Below are 14,643 nucleotides of genomic sequence, written 5' to 3' on the forward strand. Positions count from 1 at the left end.
TCAGCCTGGTTCTAGGGATCTGGAGAGAGTTTGAGTGAATGGAGCGGAGGGAGCGTGGTGCGCTATGTGGGAGAAGAAGTTCTTTGAGGTAGGGGGGAGCATGTCCATGGATACATTGATGTGTAAGGAGGGAAACTTTGTATTGGATGCGGGCAGAGACAGGAAGCCAATGGAGTGAATGGAGGATAGGGGTGATGTGCTCGTATTTGCGCACTCTCATCAGGATCCTAGCTGCAGAGTTTTGGATGTATTGCAGCCTCTGCAGACTCTTGCTAGGGATCCCAATGAGAAGTGCATTGCAGTAGTCCAGTCTGGAAGAGATAAAGGCAAGGACTAGCTTTTCGGCATCTGAGAAGGAAAGAATGGGGCGGAGTTTGGAGATATTTCTGAGGTGGTAGAAGGAGGTCTTACAGAGGTGGTTTATGTGGGATTCAAAGGTAAGTTGGGGGTCCATTTTCACACCAAGATTGGTGACTACTTATGAGAGGGGAATGTTGGAGCCAGAGAAGTCAATGCTGAGTATAGGTGATGATTGAATCTGGTAAGGAGTGCCAACCAGGATGGCTTCAGTTCTGGTGCTATTGAGTTGGAGGAAATTTTGCCCCATCCATGCCTTAATCTCCTCCAGACAGATGGTGAGTTGGGACGGGGCTAGTTGTGATGAGGAGGGTGGAGTTGCATGTTTGACATTGACATAGAGCTGTATGTCATCAGCGTAGCAGTGGAATGAAAAACCATGATGACTGATGACCTGACCAAGGGGAATGTGGTAAAGAATGAAGAGAATAGGGCCCAAGACTGACCCTTGGGGAACACCACAGGTGACTGTGTGAGGGTTTGAGATGGAGTGGCCCATGGAGATGTACTCTGTCCGGTTAGTGAGGTATGACTGAAACCAACTGAGCACAGTTCCAGAGATTCCGATGGTAAGGTTGAATCTGTTTAGTAGGATGTTGTGATCAACTGTGTCAAATGCGGCGGATAGGTCCAGGAGGATGAGGAGAGATGGAGAACCAGCGTCAGATGACATCAGGAGATCATGTGTGACTCTTACAAGGGCAGTTTCTGTGCTATGGGCGGAGCGAAAGCCGGATTGGAATTTTTCATAGAGGTTGTTGAGTTTTAGATGGTTTTGAAGATAGGTGGCCACTGCTTTCTCAAGCACTTTAGATATGAAAGGGAGATTGGAAATAGGCCTATAATTTGAAAGGACCTCTGGGTCAAGAGTGGGCTTTTTAAGGAGTGGTTTGATAATGGCTCTTTTTAAAGCGGAGGGGACGAAACCAGCCTGGAGAGATTGATTGATAACAGAAGTAATCAGTGGCTTGAGGGCAGTACTATGGGTTTTTACCAGGGAGGATGGGAGAGGGTCCAGAGCACAGGTGGAGGGTTTCATCTTCATGATGATGTGCTGCACTTCTTCTGACGTGACCAGGGGAAAGCAATGGAGGGGTTGGGTGATGGCACATATTAGGGGTGTAGTATCTGTAGAGGGACCAGGAAGGGAAGAATGAATACGTGCAATTTTGGAGGTGAAAAAGTCCATGAGGAGATTGCACTGTTCTTCTGTTGCACCGGTAGATGATGAAGATTTAGGCTTGAGAAGGTGGTTAACAGTGGAGAAGAGCTGTTTTGAGTTTCCAGGGTTATTTCTGATGACATCGGAGTAAAAAAATGACCTTGCCTCTTTGAGAGAAGTTGAATATTGCTGTTTGTGCTTCCGATATTCCTGCTTGTGTACAGTGAGGCCAGAGGCCTTGCAGCGCCGCTCAAGGACGCGCCCTGCTGCCTTCATTTTCCGAAGCTCGTCCGTAAACCAAGGAGCTGAGCGTGAGAAGGTAACTGTTCTGGTTTTGACAGGGGCATGCTGGTCCAGCAGGTTGCTCAGGTGGCTGTTATAATAGTCAACTGCTTCATCAGCGGATGAAAAATGTGAGAAGAGGTGCTGAAAGTCTGCTGCCAAGTGTTCGTGATTAATGTTTTTGAGATTTCTGAAGCGGATATTTCGTTTGGGATTTGAAAAACCAAATGAGGACTGCAAATCCAAAGAAATAACTTTGTGATCAGAGATGCCTAGGTCATACACCAGCAGATTGTCGAGAGGGGCAGAGTTTGTAATGACCAGGTCCAAGGTGTGCCCCCTGCTGTGCGTGGAGGCATCAACAAGTTGCTTTAAATTAAAGCAGTCCAGTAATTGCAGAAATTCAGCAGCAAAACGACAGGAGGGAGTGTCAACATGAATGTTCATGTCACCAAGGATGACAACATCAGCAGCAGAGGTGCAAAAAGTAGTGAGGAGATTGGACATCTCAGGGATGAAGGAGGGGTTAGGTTTAGGTGGTCTGTAGACAAGGAGGAACAGCACAGGGGAAGGGGGCTTACATTTAAAAGCAAGACATTCAAATGAGGTAAGTGCAGGTAGTGGTTGTAGGGATAACTCCAGATCACTGCGATGGAAGACTGCCAGGCCACCACCGCGACCTGAGCTACGGGCTTTCTGGAGGTAGCTATATCCCAGGGGACAGCTCTCATTTAAAGTGAAAAAATTGTCAGGTTGGTGCCAGGTCTCAGTAATGCACATCAAATCAAGACAATTTTCCAGTATGTGGTCGTAGATGAGGCAAGATTTGTTTGTTATTTGTTTGGTGTAGCTCCCCTGCTGCTCCAAGTGGGTCAGTGCAGCGTGAAGTGCTGTGAATACAGCATCCTCCGTGGATCTCTTTGCTTTATAAGCAAATTGAAGAGGATCCAGCTCAGCAGGCAAGGATATGACTCCACACCAGTTTCTCAAAGCACTTCATGATGACAGGTGTAAGTGCCACTGGGTGGTAGTCATTCAGGATGTTGATGTTAGGTTTTTTTGGCAGTGGTTGTTTGTTTGTATGTGTTAGCCCTGCAATGACCTGGCAACTTGTCCAGGGTGTACCCCGCCTCTTGCCTATAGTTAGCTGGGATAGGCTCCAGCTTGCCTGCGCGACCCTGTATTGGATAAGTGGCTACAGATGCTGCTGCTTTATGAAATCTTGTTACAATCTTGTTAGCCCTCTTGTTACATATTAATATGTAGTGATACCATGTCGGCACGTACAAGGATTAAGACAGGTTCAACCAGAAGTCATCAAGATCTGCTTTATGAAATCCATCCATCCATTATCTGTAGCCACTTATCCAATACAGGGTCGCAGGCAAGCTGGAGCCTATCCCAGCTAACTATAGGCAAGAGGCAGGGTACACCCTGGATAAGTTGCCAGGTCATCACAGGGCTAACACATACAAACAAACAACCATTCACACCTACAGTCAATTTAGAGCCACCAATTAACCTAACCTGCATGTCTTTGTGGGAAACTGGAGCACCCAGAGGAAACCCACGCAGAGACGGAGAGAACATGCAAACTCCACACAGAAAGGCCCTCATTGGCCGCTGGGCTTGAACCCAGAACCTTCTTGCTGTGAGGCGACAGTGCTAACCACTACACCACTGTGCTGCCGCTTTATGAAATCTTGTTTACCAATTCAGGAATGGTTAATCAAGGGGAAAATATCACATTCATTTGAGTCCCAGCACATTCAGGCATCCAGAGGAACAAGAGAGTGGACAAACTAGCAAAAGAAGCAATCAAAAAGAAACTGTTGAAGTTGGCATCAAATTATCAAAATCAGAGGGGAAAAGCACAGTGAGGAGAAAGGTAAACCAAGATTGGCAACAGTTATGGGATAATGAAACAAAAGGGAAACACTTGCACTTAATCCAAAACAAAGTGTGTATGTTGAGAAGTCTCGGATCAAACCGGAAAGGGCAAATAATAATAATAATAATAATAAGCAGGCTCCCCTGCTTATAAAAATAAATGGTTATTTACATTTTTAAGAACAACTGGACTGGAAAGGCAGCTTGAATATGATGTGATAAGGACATAGAAAATAATCTATAGATGGCAGTAATGCAACGTTGTGGATGTCAGCTGCTGTAAAACCTCAAAGAAGAAGAAAAAGAAGTTGGAGATTTTGTGGGCCACTGTAGTAGGCTGTGGGCATTCGTGGGAAGTGGAATCCATTCTGGATTCTGGTGCAGATGTAACAAGGCTCCCCCCTGGAGGTGCTCAGATTCTGTAATTTTTATTTTCCTTTAGCAAATTCTAAAGGAAAATATCAGGACATCTGTCCACCTTCTCAAGAGAAGGTGGGTCGTGCAGCAAGACAAGGACCCTAAGCACACAAGTCATTCTACCAAAGAATAGTTAAAGAAGAATAAAGTTAATTTTTTGGAATGGCCAAGTCAAAGTCCTGACCTTAATCCAAACAAAATTTTGTGGAAGGACCTGAAGCGGGCAGTTCATGTGAGGAAATCCACCAACATCCCAGAGTTGAAGCTGTTCTGTATGGAGGAATGGGCTAAAATTCCTCCAAGCCGGTGTGCAGGACTGATCAACAGTTACCGGAAATGTTCAGTTGCAGTTATTGCTGCACAAGGGGGTCACACCAGATACTGAAAGCAAAGGTTCACATACTTTTGCCACTCACAGATATGTAATATTGGATCATTTTCCTCAATAAATAAGTGACCAAGTATAATATTTTTGTCTCATTTGTTTTACTGGGTTGTCTTTATCTACTTTTAGGACTTGTGTGAAAATCTGATGATGTTGTTGGTCATATTTATGCAGAAATATAGAAAATTCTGAAGGGTTCACAAACTTTCAAGCACCACTGTATTCTGTGGAACAATGATGGTACAACATATATCTTTAACAGAAAAAAAACCCTAAAATGTTGTGCACAAGGTTTAATTTATTTTGGGTTTTCTGAAGTGAACTGGGCGGCACGGTGGTGTAGTGGTTAGCGCTGTCGCCTCACAGCAAGAAGGTCCTGGGTTCGAGCCCTGGGGCCGGCGAGGGCCTTTCTGTGTGGAGTTTGCATGTTCTCCCCATGTCCGCGTGGGTTTCCTCTGGGTGCTCCGGTTTCCCCCACAGTCCAAAGACATGCAGGTTAGGTTAACTGGTGACTCTAAATTGACCGTAGGTGTGAATGTGAGTGTGAATGGTTGTCTGTGTCTATGTGTCAGCCCTGTGATGACCTGGCGACTTGTCCAGGGTGTACCCCGCCTTTCGCCCATAGTCAGCTGGGATAGGCTCCAGCTTGTCTGCGACCCTGTAGAAGGATAAAGCGGCTAGAGATAATGAGATGAATGAAGTGAACTGCTGAACCTGATGCAGCCTTCAGCCAAGCCATGTTTGGTTGACTTGGCTAGAATTGTAGCAGTTCAGTGGCCAGTTCCTTTTGTTTCATGAATGAGGACACGATGGTGCGGGTGTACTTGACTATTCGTGTTGTTGCAAGAGACCGCAAGTTACAGTGGGTAATCACATAGAACAACCACAGGTGCAGTAACACAAACAACAGCAGGTGGCAGCACACATCCTGTAACGTCTCCCTTTTCTTAATTAAAGCAAGGGTTACCAGTGGAACTGAGACCTTGAACCAAGGCCTACTTAATACTCATAGAAATAACTTGTTTCATCATACCGGCAACTATCATTGTTGTACATTATACCGGCAGTAACAACATAAACATTTGGCAACAAACAGAATACAAGTGGTTTTTCTTTTTTTTTTTCCACACTTTTTTTTTTTGGAACAAAGCAGACTGTTCAAAGATCAAGTCTGTTTGGTGGCCTGGTCAGCCGACCATAGCATGAGGTGACTAGAGGCCTTGTTGGTGTGGATGTTATGTCAACAGCTGGGCTGTTGACATGCTGAGGTGGGGTAGCGCACGCTGCATGGCTGGCCTGCTCCTCAGTAGCTACCTCTGGCTCAGTTCTATGCGCATGGCTGTCTGAGATCTGCGGTGTACTTGTAGTTGGTTCTGCCGCCTGAAGATCAACCCTGTTTTGGCTGTAGAGAGCTCCTTCTATGTCGACCAGGTAGGACCGCGGGGCAAGCCTCTGCACGCAGGATCCCCGTCTCCAGATGCCTGTCCGGTCGCCAGGCAATGGCTTCATTCGCACCGCTTGGCCTACCGTGAGCTCAGGTAGGTCCTTGGCTGAGCTGTCATAGGTTGCTTTGGCGACCTGCTTCCTATGACGCAGCTTCTCCAGCACTCCGGACACCACACACAGTTCCAACAGCTTGCTGGCCACCGGAAGCGCTGTCTTAAGACGCCTTGACATCAGGTGCTGCGCTGGGCTGCTGTCCATTCCTTCGGTCGGTGTGTTGCGCCACTGCAGGATTGCTTTCCAGGCATCCTCGCCCTCACGGTGGGCTTTCTTGCATAAGTTCTTTGCTATCTTGACTGCTGCTTCGGCTTTGCCGTTGGCCTTGGGGTGATGTGGAGATGAGGTGATGTGTTCAAACTCCCACTGTGCTGTGAATTGTTTAAACTGGAGAGATGCGAACTGAGGGCCATTGTCTGAGATTAGACGGTCAGGCTGCCCATGGCAAGCGAACTGTGCCTTGCAGCGTTTGATTGTTGTCTCGGCCGAGAGATCTGGGAGGAGGTCAATCTCCCAGAAATCTGAATAATGATCGACCATCAGGAGAAAGTCTTTGCCATTTTGCTGGAAGAGGTCAGTGCTGACAATCTGCCATGGGCGTGTTGGCAGTTCGTGAGACATCATTGACTCTTTCTGCTGATGGATGGCATACTCATTGCAGACTGTGCACTTGCCTACAAAGTCTAGGATGTCAGCTCGCATCCCTGGCCAATACAGCGTATCGCGTGCTTGCCTGTAGCAGGCCTCGCCCCCAATGTGGCTTGCATGTATTCTTACTAACATCTCATGGCGCAGTGCTTTAAGGATAACGACCTTGTCTCCCCTGAACAGCACTCCATTCTGAACACTGAGCTCCTCCTTGTAAGCCCAGTATTCTCTCACCTCCAGTTTGGCGTCTTCTTTGCGATCAGGCCAGCCCTTCAGTGTCACTGTCTTCACCGCCTGGAGCTGCTCGTCTCTCTCTGTGTGCTGTCGAATTTGAATGAGTCTCTTGTCTGTGACATTAAGATAGTCAGCCTGGTTGATTTGTTCTACCTCCCTCTGTTCTGTTTCCAGACAGCAGACTATGTGTGTGCCGATCCTGGAGCTTGTGCATGTGTCTGACACGGTGGCCCTGCTGAGCGTATCACTCACATACATCTCTGGGCCAGGCTTGTATACGACTGCGAGATTGTAGCCCTGTAGAGACAGCAGCATGCTCTGTAGGCGCTTCGGGGCATTCGGCAGTGGCTTGCTGAAGATGGCAATGAGGGGCTTATGATCCATCTCTGCAGTGACACTGTTGCGCCCGTACAGATACTGATGAAAGCGTTGGCATGCAAATACAATGCTTAGGCATTCCTTTTCGATTTGGGCGTAATTCTGCTTTGTTGGCGTGAGAGCCCTTGAGGCGAATGCAACAGGTTGGCCTTCCTGCAACAGCACACAGCCCAGACCATGCTGGCTAGTGTCGCTCTGGATTGTCACCGCCTTTGTCACGTCGTAGTAACGCAGCACTGGTGTTGTAGTCACCAGCTGCTTGACTTCCTTCACTGCTGCGTCATGTTTTGGAAGCCAGTGCCACACCGCATCTTTATCTGTGAGTCTCCTCAGTGGCTCACAGACCTCTGAAAGGTGTGGTAGGAACTTGGCCAGGTATTTCATGAAGCCAACGAACCGCTGCATGGCCTTCACATCTGTCGGGAGGGGCATGTCCATCACTGCCTTCACTTTCTCTGGGTCAGCTTTCAGACCCTGTGCCGAAAGGATATGCCCATGAAAGCGAACCTCTGGCACTTTAAACTGGAGCTTCCGTATGCTGAGCCGAAGTTTGACTTGTCGGCATCTGTCCATGAGGGCAAGCAGCTTTGCATCGTGGTCACGCCCTGCTTCCTCATCTGAATTCCCGCAGCCCACGATGAGGATGTCATCTGCTATAGGGTACACCCCATTGAGCCACACCAGGAGCTCGTGCTGTTTCCGTTGGTACACCTCTGGGGCCACAGAGATGCCGAATGGGAGTTTCAGCCAGCACTTGCGCCCCCAGGGTGTCCAAAAGGTGGTCATGTAGCTGCTTGGTTTGTCCAGTCTGCACTGTAGAAAGGCATCCCTCGCATCCACCAAGGTGAAGGCCCTGGCTTTGGGGAGCTTGTAAAGTATGTCCTCCAGAGTGGGCATGATGTAGTGTGATCGCAGCAGAGCCTGGTTGAGGTGCTTTGGGTCAATGCATATTCGCAGTTTGTCTGGTTTCTTGATGATCACCATGTTGCTGATCCAGTCAGTCGGCTCTGTGACTGAGGTGATGTGGCCCTCCACCTCGTATTTTTCCAGTTGAGCTTTCACTGCCGCCCTCATGGCGACTGGGACATTGCGGGGGGCACTCTGGACTGGCTGAACTGCTAGATTTAGCTGAAAGTGCACCACCCCTGGGACGGATTCTACTGGCGCGGTGAAGACATCCTGATACCTCTCGATGAGAGTCTCTCTTCTCAAAATCCCATCCTGTGTGCTACTGTCCACTGCATTCAGGCCCTCTGGGATAGTAAACTGCATAAGTCCGAGGCACTCGCATATGGACCCCGAAAGCAGTGGCTGCTGGCTGGTGTTAACTATCTCAAATTCTAAGGTGTGTTTGCGGTCTCGCACAACACACTCTGTCACGAACAGACCCATGGAAGTCATCAACTGACCCGAGTAGAGCTTGAGCTTGGTGCTGCTTGGCATGAGTTTTTCTTGAGGTGCAATTCGCATCTTGTCTCTGAGGCTCATAACGTCACACGTGGCTCCTGAGTCAAGCTGGCACTTTTGCTTAGTGCCATTCAGTATGAGAGCAGCGAACCACTTTTTTCCTTTAGGACCAACGGCCCCAATGCATTCAGTTGTGAAGAGATCATCTCCGCTGTCTGTTTCCTGGGAAAGTATTGGATTGTCCATGGAGTGAACCTGAGCAGGTGCTTCAGATCCCTTGGTTTTCATGCAGACGCGAGCAAAGTGGTTGGGTGTATCGTAAGCTTTGCACACCTTTCCATAGGCAGAACATTGCTCTCGCCCTCTTCCATGATGGACACCACAGTATCTGCATGCAGAGACATTGCCTGTGGCCATGGCTGTGGCGTATTTTTTCTGCTGCTTCCAATTAGGACGGGGAGCTTTATTTGATGGCTGTCTGGATGCTGCGTTGACGCTGTCTGTCTGTGGCTTGTCTTGTTCCATAGATCTTAGTGTTATGTCTGTCAGCTCTGCGGTTCTGCATAATTCCAAGGCTTTGGCCAGCGTTAGAGCTTGTTCTCTCAACAGCCATCTACGAGTGGCCTCATTTGCAATGCCAAGTACTAATTTGTCTCTGATTAATTCGTCCCTTAGGGCCCCATAGTCACAGGTTGCTGCTTTTTCTCTCAAACGGGTAACGAAAGTGTCAATGGACTCACCATCCTCCTGTTTGCAACAGCCGAAGACATAGCGCTCATATATTATGTTTTTAGACTGGTGGAAGTACTCCCCTAATTTATCCAGAACTTTCTTCACGTGGTTGCGTTCTGCCTCCGTCAACTGCAGGTTGTGCTTGTAAACATGGCGACACTCTGGCCCCATTAGACTCCTCAACGTGGCAGCCTGAACTGCTGATGATGCCTGTGTTAAATCCACTGCTAAACTGTAATCTTCGAATTCAGCGCTGAAGATGTCCCAGTTCGTGCTCCAGTCTCCGCTGAGCTTCATTGGAGTGGGAGGCGGGATCGGGTAGTTGAATGCCATCTTGACCACAATGTTATGTTACACAGAAGCTAATCTGCCCGGTAGTGCTAGCGATACTGTGCTAAACTAATAAAACAAAAAATGGTATATGCATAGCTGATGAACTCACTGCTTAATTGCACTGTCCATTAGCTGTCAATTCGTCGTCAAGTCGTCGCATTTATTAACAGCTAAGCCACTTCTGACACCATGTTTCATGAACGAGGACACGATGGTGCGGGTGTACTTGACTATTCGTGTTGTTGCAAGAGACCGCAAGTTACAGTGGGTAATCACATAGAACAACCACAGGTGCAGTAACACAAACAACAGCAGGTGGCAGCACACATTCTGTAACACCTTTCTGTGCACTCATGCACACCTATGGGCAGTTTAGAGTAACTAGTTAACCTAATTGCATGTCTTTGGAGGAAACCAGAGCACCCAGGGGAGACCCACACAGAGAGAGCATGTGAACTCCACACAGTAAGGCCCTTCCCACCAACCACTGGGCTTGAACCCAGAACTTTCTTGCTGTGAGGCAACAGCACTAACCACCAAAATGCCTTAAAATTATACCTACAGGATAATAACTATACATCCAGCATCCCTTATTTTTGATGAAATATCACCTTGGACAGACACTTTTTGTAGACGTCAACAAGATTTTGACAGAAAGCTGACTGGTGTAACAGAAAAGCATTCACCCTATCATCTGGCGATTGTGAGTTTAAATCCTGATGCTGTCACAAATCAAGAAGGGAGGGAGTGTCAACTGCAAGGAACACTAGTCAAATGTCTGTGAGCTCATACATATGACATATACATATCGCCACAGGCTTGCTCATTGGGGATAGATTAGGGATAAAATTAGCTCATGTTTTAAGTCGTTCAAATTCTGTAAAGCTGCTTTGCGACAATGTTTATTGTTAAAAGCGCTATACAAATAAACTTGACTTGACTTGACATATGGAAGTAGGTAGACAGCAGGTGTGTTATGCTGCATGATAAGCAGTTCAAATATGGCCCTTTTCCACTACCCTTTTTCAGCTCACTTCAGCCCGACACGGCTCGCGTTTCGACTACCTCAGAGCAGCACGACTCAGCTCGCTTCAGGCCTGCTCAGCACCCAAAACTCGCACGGTTTTGGAGTGGGGCTGAAGCGAGCCAAACCGAGCTGAGTGGGGCTAGGGGCGTGAGGAGACACTCCCCTGTGCACTGATTGGTGAGGAGTGTCCTCACATGCTCACACACACCCCGCGAGCACGCTGGGATCTGTAAACACCGTAAACCCGGAAGAAGAATTAGGAATTACGAGAATTTCTGAAGCCTTATGCGCCTCGCCTCATCTATATGCTCTTGCCAGTATCTGTTGGCGTTGTCGGTGACAACAAGCCACAGCACCAAGACCAGCAACACTAACATGTTCAAAACATGATCTAGAAAAACTTATTCATGCTTTCATCTCCAGTAGGGTTGATTACTGCAATAGCCTTTTCACAGGTCTTCCAAAAAAGACCATCAAAGAGCTTCAACTAATCCAAAATGCAGCAGCAAGGGTTCTTACAAGAACAAAAAGCGTAGTCCATATCACTCCAATCCTAAGGTCTCTGCACTGGCTCCCAGTGAGCTATAGAATTGACTTTAAAGCACTGCTTCTTCTATTTAAAACATTAAATGGGATGGGACCCAGCTACCTACTGGATATGTTTCAATTATATGCACCAACTAGGTCTCTAAGATCACAAGAGAAAAACTTGCTAGTAATACCAGCTGTCAAAATGAAGTGTGGTGAAGCAGCCTTTAGTTGCTATGCTGCTAAGCTTTGGAACCAACTTCCAGATGATATCAAAAATGCTCCTACTGTTGTTAGTTTTAAATCCAGGCTCAAGACAAAGCTGTTTTCAGATGCTTTCACTTGATTAATTTTTACCTAAGTAATTAATTTCCTTTAACATAATTTCTTTTAATTTTGATTTTAATGATTTTACTTTCTTTATTTTAATTTCTTTTTAATCTTGGATTTTAATGATTTTACTTTTACTTTAATTCTTTGTTACTGTGATCCTCGTAGATTTTGTCTGCGGGACGATTTTTGGTGATCCTCGTAGATTTTGTCTGCGGGACGATTTTATTTGGTGATCCTCGTTGATTTTGTCTGCGGGACGATTTTTGGTGATCCTCGTGGAAGAGCCACGGGAAGAGAGCGCTTTGAGTTAAACCCATAATAATAATTAATCTCGAGGCTGATTCCTTTTTTGAACTTTTATTTCATTTTATTATTTTATTTCTACTATTGTTTAATTCTTATTATTTTTCTTCCCCAATTATTTTATGTAATTTTATTTTCTATTGTTTACTGTTCTGCTTTTACTTCTGTAAAGCACATTGAACTGCCACTGTGTATGAAATGTGCTATATAAATAAACTTGCCTTGCCTAACGACTCCATGTCCTCCATGTTTATTGTTTACTATCCGGGTTGTGAGACTACCGCTTAAAAGATCACTGATGTCACTGTTTGCGCCGCCTAACGACATCACGTGACGTCCACCCACTTTCGGTAACTCCACCCAATGTGTCCACCCACTTCCAGCCAGCACGGTTCAGCGCGGTTGTAGTCAAAATGCAACTCCAACAGCCCCACTCAGCCCAACTCAGCACGGCACGGCTCAGCCCAACTCAGCCGCGTTGGTAGTGGAAAAGCGGCAATAGATTCAGTCTGCTGGCTTTATGTGCCTCAAAAGAGTCTTCTTTGTTATTCCACCCACTTTGTGCGATGCACCAGTTCTACTGGAAGCAAACCAGTCCCAGAGAATTTTAGCTTCGAGCGGCCAAAAAAACAAACAAAACAAAAAACCAGCACAGACATGTTCAGAACAATCAAATGGGTCCAGGCATTTAACATTGCACTTTTAAAATGACATTATAATTGTTATTAGTAGAAGTGTGTGAGGGTTGGGTTGGGATAGGCGTCCTCCACCCTGAAACTCCACTCCAGTCCAGGTGGTGGCGGTGACGCGTCCAGTAGCTGCTTCTCCAACCGCCAGTAAACACTGGAGAAGAAAAAGCTGATGCTCGTCTGAACCGCTTTAGCCCCTCGATTTATAAAAATAAAAGCACATTATTGTGTCTGGCTCTGAGGATTTAAACCCCCTGAGGTAAGTTAAACTGAAGGTGTGCGGTCGAATCCCAAATACATGTCCACTTTACTGTTTTAGTGAACTACGGTCAGTCTGAAAAAATGCCGTGTGCACTCTAGATAGTGCACTATTTATCCACTCAGGAGAGAGTTGTAGTTTGGCTAACCTTTTTAATTGTATGTTTAAAGTATTTAAATAATCTTCACTTCAAGTTAATTTCCATCTATTTATTTATTTATTTATTTATTGCTAATTTGCGACTTCCTCGCAATTCCAACTTTTTATTTCTCGGAATTCCGGCTTCATTTCTCACAGACTTTTTTCTCCTCTGTGTGTGTTTGTTTATTAAGCCAGTCAGGCAGCGTTACCCCCTCTGCAGTATGTTAAGCCGAAAGCTTGAAACATTGAGAATGAAAATGAGTGAAATCTGAGGGGAGTATTTTAATCATGGTTTCCCGAACCGGGAGATCTTGTTACTGGAAGAACGTTTTTTTTTTTTTTTAAATCTTTATTAAAAATAACAGCAACAAAATACAAATACAGTTATTAATACACACACAAACAACAAAGCAAGAGCTAGGGGGAGTTTTCAAATAAAAACATTAAATAATCAGCACAAATGAGAATTTAGCAGCTTTGTTTTTAGAGTTAGAGATGATTTTGATATACTGTTCAGTTTCCTTTTCGAAGGCTATAAATGAAGGTTTTGAGCGACTAAACTTGGCTTTATGAATATGGTATTTTCCTAAAATGATCAACAAATTTATTATATATAATTCTTTGTTTTATTTTTTGTTGTTATGGAAACCAAACAGTACATATTTCCAACACAGAGAAAAATCAGAGTCAAGCTTGGCTGTAATGTACCGGGTTATTTCTGTCCAGAATGCGATGGTAGAGGGACGTTGCCCGAACAGGTGCGTTATTGTTTCCGGGTCCATCTCACACAATGAACAGTCCACACAAATGTCTCTCTTTTAAGCATATAATGCTTGGCAGGATAGTATCTATGAATCAGTTTGAAAGACGCCTCCCTTACTTTGTTTGTAAAGAAGTATCTGTATGGGAGGTTCCACACACTGCTCCAGTTCAGGTCACCAACAAGACCAGTCCAGTACTGAACCACATAGGGGATAGTGATGATATCTGTCTGGAATAATGCGTGGATATTGCAATTATTGTTCTTGGATGTGACAGAGAAGCATACATGATCCGTTGAGGTCAATATGGGGTCCAGAGATGGTAAGCAAACCGTTTTTTCAGCCCCTCTTAGAAGGGTTAGGATACCAGAGGGAATGGCATCCATTATTGTTACTGGAAGAATCGCATGGTGACCGCTACTGTGTGACGTCAGGGGTCACGTGATTTATGTTTGCACCGCCATATTGGACGACCAGAATGAGAGGCGCACCCAAACACACTTCACAGGGCCTCTCGTGTTGACTGAATACTGGAAGTTGTAGTCAGTACAAATTGTACTTCAAAATATTCCACACATTTTTAAGGTTTTTATATTAGCATAATGTAAAAAGAAAGTGTTCATTATTAGCTGTGTGGAATATATTTTCACACAAGCCACAGTACTTGAAACTCAATATTTTCAAATTGTTAAAATTTAAACAGAGAAAATTAACGATATAGAATCAGCAACAACTTATTTATAATAATATAGCAAATAATAAAGGCCTATTATTTTTGTAGAGCATTCTCATGCTGCTGCTAATAAACATAAAAATAATTTAATCAGAAACACTTTTATTGCCAGGTATGTGGACACACACAAGGAATTTGACTCCG

At 45.6% G+C, this 14,643-nt stretch overlaps 1 protein-coding gene across 1 annotated transcript in view; it reads left to right on the forward strand.

Moving 5' to 3' along the window:
• Positions 1–12,747: 12,747 nt before the first annotated feature.
• The window catches only part of LOC132870975 (zinc finger protein 850-like), a 72,175-nt gene continuing 70,279 nt past the window's right edge, over positions 12,748–14,643 (forward strand). The window contains exon 1 of the mRNA XM_060905021.1: positions 12,748–12,864. The gene's annotated coding sequence lies outside the window, so the exon portion shown is untranslated. The remainder of the gene's footprint in view (positions 12,865–14,643) is intronic.

The sequence above is a fragment of the Neoarius graeffei genome, chromosome 22 (genome assembly GCF_027579695.1).
Source record: "Neoarius graeffei isolate fNeoGra1 chromosome 22, fNeoGra1.pri, whole genome shotgun sequence".
Classification (NCBI taxonomy): Eukaryota; Metazoa; Chordata; class Actinopteri; order Siluriformes; family Ariidae; genus Neoarius; species Neoarius graeffei.